Here is a 13,248-nt window from a genome sequence, read left to right as displayed (position 1 = left end):
GGACCAGTACAGAATGAAATCTTTACTCAACTGTAATTGATAAAATATGGCATTCTAGAAAGCGCTTAATTTCCCATAAAGATTAAGTAACACTAGCACATAACTGGCATTATGCTGTAATGCTTGTTTCTATTATTTAATAAAATACAGCATGCTGTAGAGCTTCTGATCCATAACTCTGTATTTGTTCTTCACATGAGCTATTCACTGCACTCTGAGAAGAGGCAATGCAGGTATTTTACAAATCAGGTAATACATGTGCATCCAGCAAAGCTGCTGTGAATAATACAGCTGTGAAATAAGAAAACAATTACAGGTTAGTAGCTGAAAAAAATTCTAGTTGCTGAGAAAACTCTTTTTCAGTAAAATGCCTGATATCTTTTATATAAAAATGAAACCAACCCAAATTGTATAGTAATACAGCTGGGGACTGATTTTCCTCCCACACAGATGTTCCCGAAGTAAGCATGCTTGCATAAGTATAAAACTGGTTTGAATGAAAAACCCCAAACAACAAAACAACCAAAACCCAACAACCAACCAACACATGTGTCTGTGTCGTGTTCTGTCCCCCCGTCCCCCCGTCCCCCCAATTAGTATTAAGCACATAGGTGTCATAAAACATTTAAGATGAAAAGCATCATGTGTTGGATACATGTCATCAATTCCTAGTTTGTAGCATCATCATTCACACACATTTAGATAAATTAGGAAGATACAATGAATCCAAAGCCACAGAGATGGAATGGCCACTTACATTGATTTATCATTAATCCACCAGTATTTTGCTAACTCTCAGTGTACTCTAGCCACAGAGAGGGCCAGTAAAAAGCAGCTTCACTGCCGCAGGGAATTTCACTGTTCTGAATAAACAGGAAAAGATCTGTCAAGTGGTTCATGTCAATGAATTTGCTGAAATAGCATTTCACTCTTGGCATTGCACAGTGACTTATGTTGATTCCTTCATTTGACCTTTATTTGCTGAATCACCTTCTTTTCTTTTGTCAATAAACATATTCAGGTTTATTATCTGCTTGATAGTCCTTCACCATATCTTAACTGTCATTTTGTGCTAATATTCCATAAATTACCTCAGAAAAAACCAAACCAATCAATAACAAAGAACGGATTGTAGAGAGTGCGCCTTTGACATGATTGTAATGGCATAGTCCCCATGTGGCTGTGAGATAAATATTGACTGTGCCAGCACTGTGTCAGGTATCAGTCTCAAAATTATCAGGTGCATTCCAAGTCCATAGAGAATACTTTGGTTTGTGCGCTGAAGCATTATGTTGGACTGAAGATGAAATGTCAGACTTCTGTCTCCAAGGTTTGGTGTCCCACATAACACCATAGTTACATGGCCCTTTTGCCATTTCCAGGCAGAGATCTTTTAGTGTCTGATAGGGGAAGCACGTTTCTCAATTTTAGACTAGTTAGGGTTGACAGCTTTGTGTTTCCAAGATAATTCCTTTTGTTTTGCCAGCTATTTGCTATAAACATTTATGTGCTTGTTTATGATAATTAATATCTCTCATTTCCTTGCTCCATTAAATGAAGGTACAGTAAAATTATTAAGATTGTAAGGAGATTTCAAGAATACTACAAGAAGGAGATATTATTGTCCTTATTTATCTAGATTTAGTGCTCTTACATATGTCTGCTGTTTAGTTATTTTCTAACGTAATGAGAATTTGTTTTCTCAATTTTAAGCATGTGACTTACCCAAGGCACCTAGTTTAAATGAAATATCTCTCTCAAAGCTCCTCTTCAGTTCTTTTCTCCTCAACGGAGCTTGCGATTACTAGAGCACATTTATTTGTTAAGGTGCATTACAGATTGATAGTAGCTCCCTCAGATGTATTTTTTTTTGCCTCTCTGGAGAATGTGGACATTGTTGGAGTGAGGAGCTCCCCCCACTTAGTGTGTGATGCTTGTCAGAGTTTAAATTTCTCTTTGGCAGAATAAAGCTGTTGTCTGGGGTGTTTTGTCTTGTTCTTTGTGGTGTTCATTTTGCATCACATGTAAGAATGTTGTCTCCATCTGGAATTTAGCAACATACTGCGGAGATATGTACACCTAGATAACTATTACAGTGGTTACCATTAATTGACAAGAAGACTAATTTCTATGGTATCTTTCAAGTGAGAATACTTCAAAAGTTCTTGAACTTTTGAAACAGTGTAAACATTAAATTTTGAAACAAAATGGAATTCTCTGATGTTGATAACATGATATAGAAACTTTCTTTACAGGGGGAAATAACAGCAGTTACAGGGAAATGTAACTTTCATAACATTTGGGCAGACCTTTTCTAGGATTCTTTGAGCTAATGATGTGGACTACTTCATTCAGATGATGTCCAAGAAAAGGAAGAAGGAAAATCAGCAGGAAAATACAGTATTTTAAAACCATTTTATTTAACCTTAGCTTGAAATAGATTACCTGAATGAGTTAAAGCAGATCCAGGCAAATTTGGTGTATTTCAAAACTGTCACAACTGTGCTACCGATAAATTTTTAAGTGTGTGTTGGTTTTGCGTGGCAAGGTTTTGGTAGCGGGGGGGCTACAGGGGTGGCTTCTGTGAGAAGCTGCTAGAAGCTTCCCCTGTGTCTGATAGAGCCAATGCCAGCCGGCTCCAAGACAGACCCACCACTGGCCAAGGCCGAGCCAATCAGCACCTCTGTGATAACATATTTAAGAAGGAGAAAAAAACAGTTAGAGAGAGCTTTTGCAGCCAGAGAGATGAGTGAGAAGATGTAAGAACATCTGCAGACACCAAGGTCAGTGCAGAAGGAGGGGCAGGAGGTGCTCCAGGCGCCTCAGCAGAGATCCCCCTGCAGCCCGTGGTGAAGACCATGGTGAAGCAGGCTGTCCCCCTGCAGCCCATGGAGGGAGGATGAGGGGGTGTAGCGATTCCACCTGCAACCCATGGAGGACCCCACGCCGGAGCAGGTGGAGACACCTGAAGGAGGCTGTGGCCCCATGGGAAGCCCACGCTGGAGCAGGCTCCTGGCAGGACCTGTGGCCCCATGGAGAGAGGAGCCCACGCCAGAGCAGGTTTGCTGACAGGACTTGTGACCCCATGGGGGACCCACGCTGGAGCAGTTTGCTCCTGAAGGTCTGCACCCCATGGAGGAGACTCACATTGGAGAAGGTCGTGAAGGACTGTCTCCCGTGAGAGGGACCCCACGCTGGAGCAGGGGAATGATGAGAAGAGTCCTCCCCCTGAGGATGAAGAAGCGGCAGAAACACCGCGTGATGAACTGACCGTAACCCCCACTCCCCGTCCCCCTGTGCCGCTGAGGGGGGGCGGAGGTTGAAGCCGGGAGTGAAGTTGAGCCCGGGAAGATGGGAGGGGTGGGGGGAGGTGTTTTTTTAAGATTTGGTTTTATTTCTCATTCCTCTACTCTGTTTTGCTTAGTAATGAATAAGATGAATTCCCTCTCTAAAAGTTCGGTCTGTTTTGCTTGTGATGATAATTAGAGAATGATCTCTCCCTGTCCTTATCTCGACCCGTAAGTTTTTTTTCATTGTACCTTTTCTCCCCTGTCTAATGAAAGAGGGGAGTGATAGAGTGGCTCTGGTGGGCACCTGGCCCTCAGCCAGGGTCAACCCACCACAAAGTGTTATCAGAACGTATTTGCTGTGCTAGAAGAAAGCTTCAAAACATGAATTTTCAGTGTGTAAATTACAGCATTTCTTCTGAAAAACAAAATTTAGCTTTAGCAGTCTTCACTTCAGTAGAAGTTGCATTCTTCGCAAAAAAAGGATAGTCTTACTTAACAGACACGCATCCTGTATCGAATTTCAGATGCTTACTAAAACAATCCTTGTAAATACATGTTCCATACATAGCAACTTGAGAGAAGCTCGTGCTTTTGGAAGTCTCCAGAAACCTGTCTGCCTAATGGCCTTTGGGACATATAGTTGTTCCAATAGCAGTTCTTAGTGCTTATTAACTTATTTGTGGAAGACACAGCTAACATCAAAGCTACGATGAACTAGATTCCAACCACTATATATAAAATCCTCTCAAAATTTTTGGTGTTCAAATTAAGATTGTGAAAGATTGTTGGGGTTTTTTTGAGCTTTCGAAGAGCGATTGTAGGATTAGAATATAATGGAAATTATTGAGATCATAGATTTTGTGCTATATACAATAACAAAGGTCTGGCTCACACTTGGCAATTCATTAAAAGAGATATTCTGAAAGGCTCTGTAATAGTTACTTTATTACATACTTCAGTGAGATTTGTCTTATTCCTGTCAACCTGGTTCCAAATAAGTAAGTTTTTAATGAAATATCTATTTAAAAAGGAGTATTCCAAAGACATGTCACTTAGTTTTCAAGTGCAGAAAAGCCCAAAGGCTGACCTGTTATTTTTTCTTTTAACAAGGCAGGTCTGGTCAATGATCAAAATTTAAATACACATCTTTTCTTAGACATGTTTTAACCTAAATGATTACAGGAACATATTTTTGTCTGAAGCACAAATAACACAACTTTTACTCTGATGTTTTCCACACGTAATATTTTCTTTAAATTTAACAAGTGTATATGCAGTTTTTCCCAAATATATACCAAATTACAGATCTAAAAATAAATTGTCATTGAAAAATTCAAAGACATTTTATTTTAAAATAAATGTTGATCAATTAGAAAGTATTGAAAATGTCTAGGACAAATGGAATCTGTCCTATAATTACTACAAATACTGTCTCTTATAACTAGGTGTAAAATATTTTTGACAAGTTTTCTGAGGCTAACTTTGCAATATCTACTTTTAAATAACTATGTAAGGCTAGACAAAACTAGCCAACACACCTGTCCAAGCTCCAAGTGGTTTTTTTATGATTGCAGTGATTCTTTGATTTGTTCAGCTTTGTCAATTAAAATTTGCACCACTAAACACTCTTACTCATTTGTTGCTGTACATGTTTACGTTTTCCTAATATTCAGGTAACTGTTAATTTCTCAATTAACAGTTACCCAGAATTTTGACATGTCCAACAGTGATGAAGATGCTAGTAATAGCAGCAATTAATCATAAAGCAAGCAAGCTGAGAAGCAGTTATTAAAAGTCATATCCCAAGTTTGAAATAAAACAAAATGTAGTGGGCGCACTGTGCTATCTTACTATTCTTAAACACAGTGAGACTATATAAATACAGGTGCTTGCTTGTAGCTTGTAACTGCCAGCAGCCCAAGCTGTGAAGTAATTTAGAATTCAATTAATGTGAGAAGCTGAACAAAACAAATCTCTTAGCAATGCCAGTACATAAATGCCTACTTTTCCAAACTAGAACATACAAACAAGAAAATCCAATTTGTGAAGGAGGAGCATATTGCAAAAGTTGCATCTTGGTTATTGTATCAGTGCCTGTTAAAGCAGATGAATATAGAAGAGCAAAGACAGTAAATAAATAGATTATTTTTCAAATTAACTAATTTGATCTCTTGTATATTATACTCTCTCTTTCTGGAACTTCCCAAAGAATCCACAGGAAATGAACACCTAGTTTCAAACTATTTCCCTAGGATTTCAGTGCTTACTTCAAACTGTCAGCAGATGAAAATCAGCATTGCTTCACTTACACCAAATTAGTTTCAAATGCGGAAAACTAAGTCAATAGAGAGACTTCTCCATTGTTACCAGATGAGGGTTAGTGGTTGTTGTCTGCTTGCTCTCATGGAGATTATTGTAATGCTATCAGTTAAGATTTCATTTGAGATGAAATATCACAGCAGTGAGAATCCTATTGCCACAAAATGATGAACAGAATAAGCTTTGTCAGGCAGTGTCTTTATGCAGCTGCAGCAGCTACGAACCACGTGAACCTCCTACAGCAGTGTGACTGCCCGATACACACAGGTAGGTAAGGCAATGCACCCCACTGATTAAGCCCTTCACAACCAGAGCAGTTGTCTCAATATCATGGCCCTGTAACTTGATGACTTAACGTAGAGATTCCGGAGTAGCTCTTGATAAAGTCAATTGAGCCAAGCACTGAAAAGTGCAAGAAGGTGGTGGTAGAAGGTAATCGTAGCAGCTGGCAGAGAGACATCAGGATGGGGCAAACAGATAAATTTGCTAAACTGCAGGACATCACTGGGTTTCTTGGGAGAGGCTTGACTGCCAAGACCCTTAGGGTTGTTCTGGAGAATAGCATTCACTGTGATGCTACACCTTTCATTACTTTAATCTCCCACTTGGAACATGATCCAAGTGCCTAAAACGAGCTCGACATCACTTCTTCCAAGCAGTGGAAGAAGCAGCAAGTTTGAATCCTCAGTATCCTCAGTTCTTCTTTTTCTGGATTTGCTTGCTTGGTGTCCTAGTGAACCTGAAAACATTAAAAGCAAAGGTAGTTCCTCTGTCTTTCACTTCTTATCCTCAGCATCATGAGGAGTGCAGTTCTAACCTGCTTGTCTGTAGTGTTTCAAGCTTACATATATTAAAAAATTAATTTTATTATTACAAACTGTTATTGATGTTAATTTTTTTTGCTGGTAACTGGAGGAAGCAATATGAAAGGTATGAAACTAAAGCAATTAGACAAAGAAGATCATGCATGCTAGATCATTCTTCAGACTCTGTGCAACTGTGAAATTGTAGCGAGAGACTTTATGGTTTTTAGAAACAGCAGTTCCCAGCTTTTTGGAACTGCCTGAAGAATATTTGTCTTTTTTTGGGGTGGGTGATGTTCTGTAGATTTGTCTTGTGGATTTGAATCCTGTCAAACCTACAGACAATCAGCATAATGAGACAGTCTGGGGGGAGAAGGGGATGACAACCTTAATTTTATTTCCATAATTCATGTTTCTTCTTTTTGTAGTTAGATAATTGGTTTCTTAAAACCTCTTCATTAGCTGTATGAAAGGCTACTCTAAATATGGTTGGATCTACTTGAAATGAATGTGTTGCTAATGAAGAATTTGTGTTCTCTTCATACTGAAGTAATACCAGAGATAAGTAGCAGCAAATTTAAAGAGTAACAGGTCTGAAGCAAAACACTACTAGCACTGGGAGTTGAACTCTGGAGAATTTTAGCTCTAGACAGCTCAGACCCATTTTTAGCATGGTTTTCTTACTCTATTTTATCTATTCTATGCTGATGTTACTCTACAAAGCTAGTGTGAAGGAATGGAAAATCATGATCAGTGGTTGACAATAAATATGATGTATCAGTATTTGTTGTCACCACAATGTAATATAGACTATTTATGTTGGAGGGATATAGAGGTACAGATCTGCCTTAAGCACCGTGTACAAAATGGCTGACTCTTATGAGGATTAATATATTCATTACTTCTAATAGCTTTTCCAACTGCATGTACCAAGAAATGACTGATAGCCAACAGAGTCAATCTTCTTTTGTAACAGAGATATTGATACAATCAAATGTAAACCCCACCAACTGTATTCACAGATACAATAGAGAGTAATAGGAAATTTATATGAATATTCATATATTGAGCTCAGAAAATGGGCACCTTGATATTCATCACTTTAAAACATATTTATAGAGTACAAATATATTGGTGCTTGTTTTTTTTTCCTAGTGTTGATGAAAATGAATAGTACTTGGGGACCAAGTCTGCCTATTAAAGTGATGTGATACATTACCATGCTTGTACAGAAATGAGCACAGATGGCGGGTCTATTACTTCTCTAGCAAGAAATTTGTCATTTCTTTTTCCCCAGGATTCAAATCTGAGCAACACTTGCTCAAGTCAGGCTACCTCTGTGGGAATCCTTAAAATGTTTTTTTTTTTCCATTACTTGTACATTAGGAGTAAAAGAAACAGAAAGTGATTAATGCTGTATTAAAACTTTATAATGAATGAAGTCTCTCAAACCAAGAGTCTGAGATTTTTATAATTTTCCCCAACTAAAGGGAAACATATTTTGCATGTAAATGTAAGTCTACAGGGATGAAGTTTTGTGTACCATGCTCAGATTCCCAATAGCCCATTTAGGTCTGACAGATCATTTAGTTCACATTAGAATGTTTGAAGATGTTAGATTTGTGGACATTTGTTAATTAAACACAATAATATGTGGAAAATAAAACAACAACATATAAGTAAGTTTACCATTTTTGTATGCAAAAGATATTATTTCAAGCAGCAAAAGAGTAGACCAAACAAAAAGAGGCCGACTTCCATAATCTTACTTTTATGACAAGAATCAATAAAGCAATACTTCAATGCCTTATTATACACCTGAAGAAAGAAAAAGGGTTTTAAACCTGCCTTGTAACCTGTGAGAGCCTGTAATTACAAACGACTCAAAGTTAAATGATAGTTTTTAATGTCAATTGATCAAAGCCAGATTTAATACGGGTTAGGAATTCCAATAAGAGGAAAAAATGCATTTATTTACTTCAGCATGTTGAGTGTATACACATTTGGGGGGTTTTATACTGACACCACCATCATTTAGCAATGCAACATCACATGAAAAATGTTGCTCAACATTTATGCTGTGAGCTGGTGCACAGAGTATTGTGAAATTCGGTGTGGTGGGCTGACCCTGGCTGGATGCCAGTGCCTACAAAGCCACTCTATCACTCCCCTCCTCAACTGCACAAGGGCAGAGAAAATATAACGAAAGGCTCCTGGGTCGAGATAAGGACAGGAAGAGGTCACTCACTAATTACTGTCATGGGCAAAACAGACTCAACTTGGGGAAAATTAATTTAATTTATTGCCAATCAAATCAGAGTAAGCTAATGAGAAACCAAATCTTAAAACACCCTCCCCCACCCCTCCCTTCTTCCTGGGCTTAACTTCACTCCCAGTTTTCTGTCTCTCCTCTCCTACAGTGGCGCAGGAGGACAGGGAACGGGGGATGTGGTCAGTTCATCACACGTTGTCTCTGCCGCTCCCTCCTCCTCAGGGGGAGGACTCCTCACACTCTGCCCCTGCTCCAGCCTGGGGTCCCTCCCATGGGAGACGGTCCTCCACCAACTTCTCCAACGTGAGTCCTTCCCACGGGCTGCAGTTCTTCACCAACTGCTCCAGTGTGAGTCCCTTCCACGGGGTGCAGTCCTTCAGGAACAGACTGCTCCAGCGTGGGTCCCCCACAGGGTCACAGGTCCTGCCAGCAAACCTGCTCCAGCCTGGGTTCCTCTCTCCATGGGTCCACAGGTCCTGCCAGAAGCCTGCTCCAGCGTGGGCTTCCCTGGGGGTCACAGCATCCTTCAGGTGCATCCACCTGCTCCAGTGTGGGGTCCTCCACGGGCTGCAGGTGGATATCTGCTTCACTATCATCCTCCATGGGCTGTAGGGGGACAGCCTGCCTCACCATGGTCTTCACCATGGGCTGCAAGGGAACCTCTGCTCCAGGTCCTGGAGTACCTCCTCCCCGTCCTTCACTGACCTTGGTGCCTGCATAGTGGTTTCTCTCATATTCTCAACTCCTCTCCTCCAGCTGCTGTTACGCATTTTTTTTTCCCCCTTCTTGACCATGTTATCCCAGAGGCACTACCACTGTGGCTAATGGGCCCGGCCTTGATCAGCAGTGGGTCCGTCCTGGAGCCAGCTGGCATTGGCTCTGTCAGATACAGGGGAAGCGTCTAGCAGCTTCTCACAGAAGCCACCCCTGTAGCCCCCTCGCTACCAAAACCTTGCCACACAAACCCAATACATTTGGGGAAAACCATTCTTCCAAATGGGATTGCATTCTTTTTGTTCCATCCAAATGAATCTTAATTTTTGTCATTTACCTCTTTATTTTCCGTATGTGATGGAAAGGCATGTTCTGGGGTGAAAACTGGCATACAGAACCTGGAGGATTAATTTCAAGATTGGATTCTTCCTGAATATAAAATGAAAACCTCTTGAAGGAGTAGAAACTTTACAAAGCTTGAATAATGCAGCACTTCACAAGGGTTTCTGGAGAGAGAGAGAAGTAGCATGTCCTTTAAGAGTCAAGCTGGGGAATGTGGTAAACGTCTAGTAGACCTGAAGATAAACCAGAAGTCTTTGAAATGTGTAGTGATTATACCAGTCCCGGACCCAAAGTTTTCTCTATGTATGAAATCTTATGTGTTATGTGGGGTCTGCTGGGGCCAGTAACAGACAAAAATGTCAGGAAGTTGGGCTGAAATGCATCAGTTGTCACAGAACAGGGTTTGAACTGTTCAAACATAGAACAGAAGGTTTGAGGTGGAGAGGTGCTCTGTTCTGCTTGGGAGCGTTGTTGTGGAGGGTAAGATGGCCCACAGGCAGCAGGAAGCAGGGGAGATCACAAATTCACTTCTGTCAGCCCTGGAGAGAATCATGCTGGCTGTGGGTGAGAGGAAGGTCAGGAGTGACAAAGAAGGTAGAAAGAAAGGTGCTAAATAGCTCTGAGCAAGTAAATACTAGTAATATGGAGGTTGTTATTGCCAGTACCTAACAATCTAATAGTTGTTCAATGTTAGTAGACTTAAAGTCGTGGCATTATCAAGCACTAGTGTGCTACTCGTCATTGCTTCAACACATGTCACGTCTGCTTCAGCTTCTTACCCTTCCCCACTCTCAACTGGAAAATTAAACCCCACCTCTGAGCAGTCAGCAAGGATGCAATTTGGGGTAACTAATGGGAGTAGGTTCTTTGACAGGTAAGTGACTGAGTGGATTTCCTTCCCGAATGGGAGAAAATGTAGCCTGGAAGTGACTGTAAAAGAAGAAATGCTTACCAAACTTTCAGTTTCTTTACAAAGCTGTGAGGGCAGCCAGAAGAATGGACAGGGATGTTCCCAAACTAGAGCATAGCCACTCATACTGTACATCTGCTTTCTGTGCAGAGATGCTTTTTCTCACTGAAGTAAGAGATGAAGGTTAAGTGAGATTTGCTACAGGCAGTGTTACTGGGTAAGAATATCTGGACTTTGTATAGGAATTGCCCTAGTCATGAGAATTGAGAGAACATTCAAATGGATTTTGGACATGTTTCTGGGATAACTTGAAGCTTCCAACCCAAAATGGCAAAGAGCCATTGGGCCACACAGGGCTGACAATGTTGAAAATGTGTAAATCAGAAAAAGGATGTATTTTTTAAGTGAGAAAGGAGAATCAACCATTGCCTAGAAATAAATTTTTATATTAGATAATAGAGCTCCTCTACCCAGGGAGCAGATACGTATTTTGCCTTGAGAGAATAAGAAAAGAATTACTATAACAGAATGAGTAGGAGTGGGAGAGAGAGAACCAAATTAATTACTAGCACTTTTGACTGCTAAGTAAATCCAATTATTCCTTATGAACCACAGCTGAAGAGGAATTTAGAGGATGACAGCTCCAAAGCAGTTGGGGAACAGGACTGAAAGTCCTTATATCTGGTCAGTATTACTTTCCCAGCTACTTTCCCTCACATGAAAGAAGGGAGTTAGTCCTACAGTAAATACCAGCTGTGCAAGGGTGTGGATTTTGTTGTGGAAGTAGCTGAAAAAGAAATGATGGTTAGCCTTGAATGAGTCATTGCCAGATAACTCCCAGACAAACTAAAGTAATAAAACTATAGCATAGGCAATTCTTAACTTCTACATGGGTTATTTCTTCCTGCATGGTTAGAGAAATGAGTATTGTCAATTCAATTAAAAAAAAGAAAAAGGGTATTCTTTTTCACATAGTTATGCAGTTCACAGGCAAATGTGTAATAGTTGGGTTTGCAGCATTTGAAAAAAGGTGTTAACTGAAGAATTCTGAGTGACAGAAAGTGAGAACATAGGTTTTGCGTGCTGTGAAACAGAAAATGGGAGCACTGTATAGAAAGGATCGCCATAACCTTTAAGATTTTTTTTATCGTGTTATAGTATGAAGAGAAATTGCTGTGTTGCATTAAACCAGTGTGTTGAGTTAAACCAGTTGTCCATCTGGTGAGTGCAGTATTGTTCAGCTGGAAAGGGGAAGGAAGGAAGGAATTCCATATTGAATTATCTATTTTGATTTAGACAAATGACTGTGAAAGAAGGATTCTTAAGGAAAACCTTAGAGAAGGTTTTTAAGTTTGGGTTGGGTTTTATATCCTTAGAAGCTACGCGATTTGTTGAACCTACTCAAATTGCTGCGTTAAACGTTCCCCCAAGTCTAGCAGGCAGGCTGCAGATTTTGTACACACCCCTATAAAAAGCTTTAAGCCATCACTACAAGCTGGCAAATTGCCCCATTACTACAAGACAGCACAAAAAGCTATCTGCTATAAACCAAAATACCACTTTGTGAAGAATATGTACCATTCATATATTCAATGTATTCAACAGTGCTGTGAAGATTTTTTTTTAAACTCATGTCAACTACCATGTTCCAGTGAACTACATTAAGCCTTGCTGTCCTGATTGTGCATCATTAACATCTATTCCAAGTAATACTATGGCTAGTGAATCAGTAAAGTGTTCCATAATGGCTTTTAGTAATGAGCTTATTATTTTTAGTATTTACCTTTAGCTGATACAGCGTGTCCTGAATATTGCATACAGCTGACTATGTTCTCAAATGAAGAATGAGTAAATCTGGAATCTTTAACTTGTGACTAATCCTGGATGATCATTGCTGTGATATCTTGATACATAAATGAATTTAAATTTGATATTATATCTGCTTCCAGTGAACTTGATTGCACACAGAAGAAATAGAGAGTACACTTGCCCTAAATAGCACATGCAGAACTGTATTTAGAAGGTCTAGAATTTTAGTATTTACTGTGAGAAAGACTACTGGCTCTTAGTACCTTAAAAGTCAGGGAAAATTTTGCTGAGGCTCAGAATTAGTTAATTTTTGAGGCATTTTGCAGAACTTGTAGTCCAAAAAAGTATCTTCTTGTGATGCCTAAAGGAGCTACTAATTTTTGCCACACATATGGAAGGCAGGTTGTGCACTCTGGGACCTATGGAAAATTTAGAGTCATTTTGTATGAGACTGTTAATTTATATCTATGAGCATGGCCAATGTCACTTTAGGAATAGTATCTGGGTCCATGTATGCTTCCTTAGGAATATCCTCACTCTCCCTTAAGGTGACATTTAAACGAAGATCAAAGACCAAATAATGATGTTATGTGGCAACCTTGCTTTAATCAACAGTGTTCATTGTTTAGCACACATGAAAGGTTTTCTACAGAGCTGGGAGGACCTGCATTGTTTTTCATAAAACAGATGCTGCAAAATTTGAATATACTGTGTTGTCTATGCTCATATGCAGATCTAATAGGCAGGAATTAGGCATTTCTTTACTCCATTCCTGATAAGGTTCTTTCC

The 13,248-nt window shown here is 39.7% G+C and overlaps 1 protein-coding gene across 4 annotated transcripts in view; it reads left to right on the top strand.

Moving 5' to 3' along the window:
- The window catches only part of GPC5 (glypican 5), a 791,319-nt gene that overhangs the window by 273,331 nt on the left and 504,740 nt on the right, over positions 1–13,248 (top strand). The gene's annotated exons all lie outside the window — the stretch shown is intronic.

This window comes from Balearica regulorum, chromosome 1, assembly GCF_011004875.1.
Source record: "Balearica regulorum gibbericeps isolate bBalReg1 chromosome 1, bBalReg1.pri, whole genome shotgun sequence".
NCBI classification, from domain to species: domain Eukaryota; kingdom Metazoa; phylum Chordata; class Aves; order Gruiformes; family Gruidae; genus Balearica; species Balearica regulorum.
This window is presented reverse-complemented; position numbering and strand designations above follow the sequence as displayed.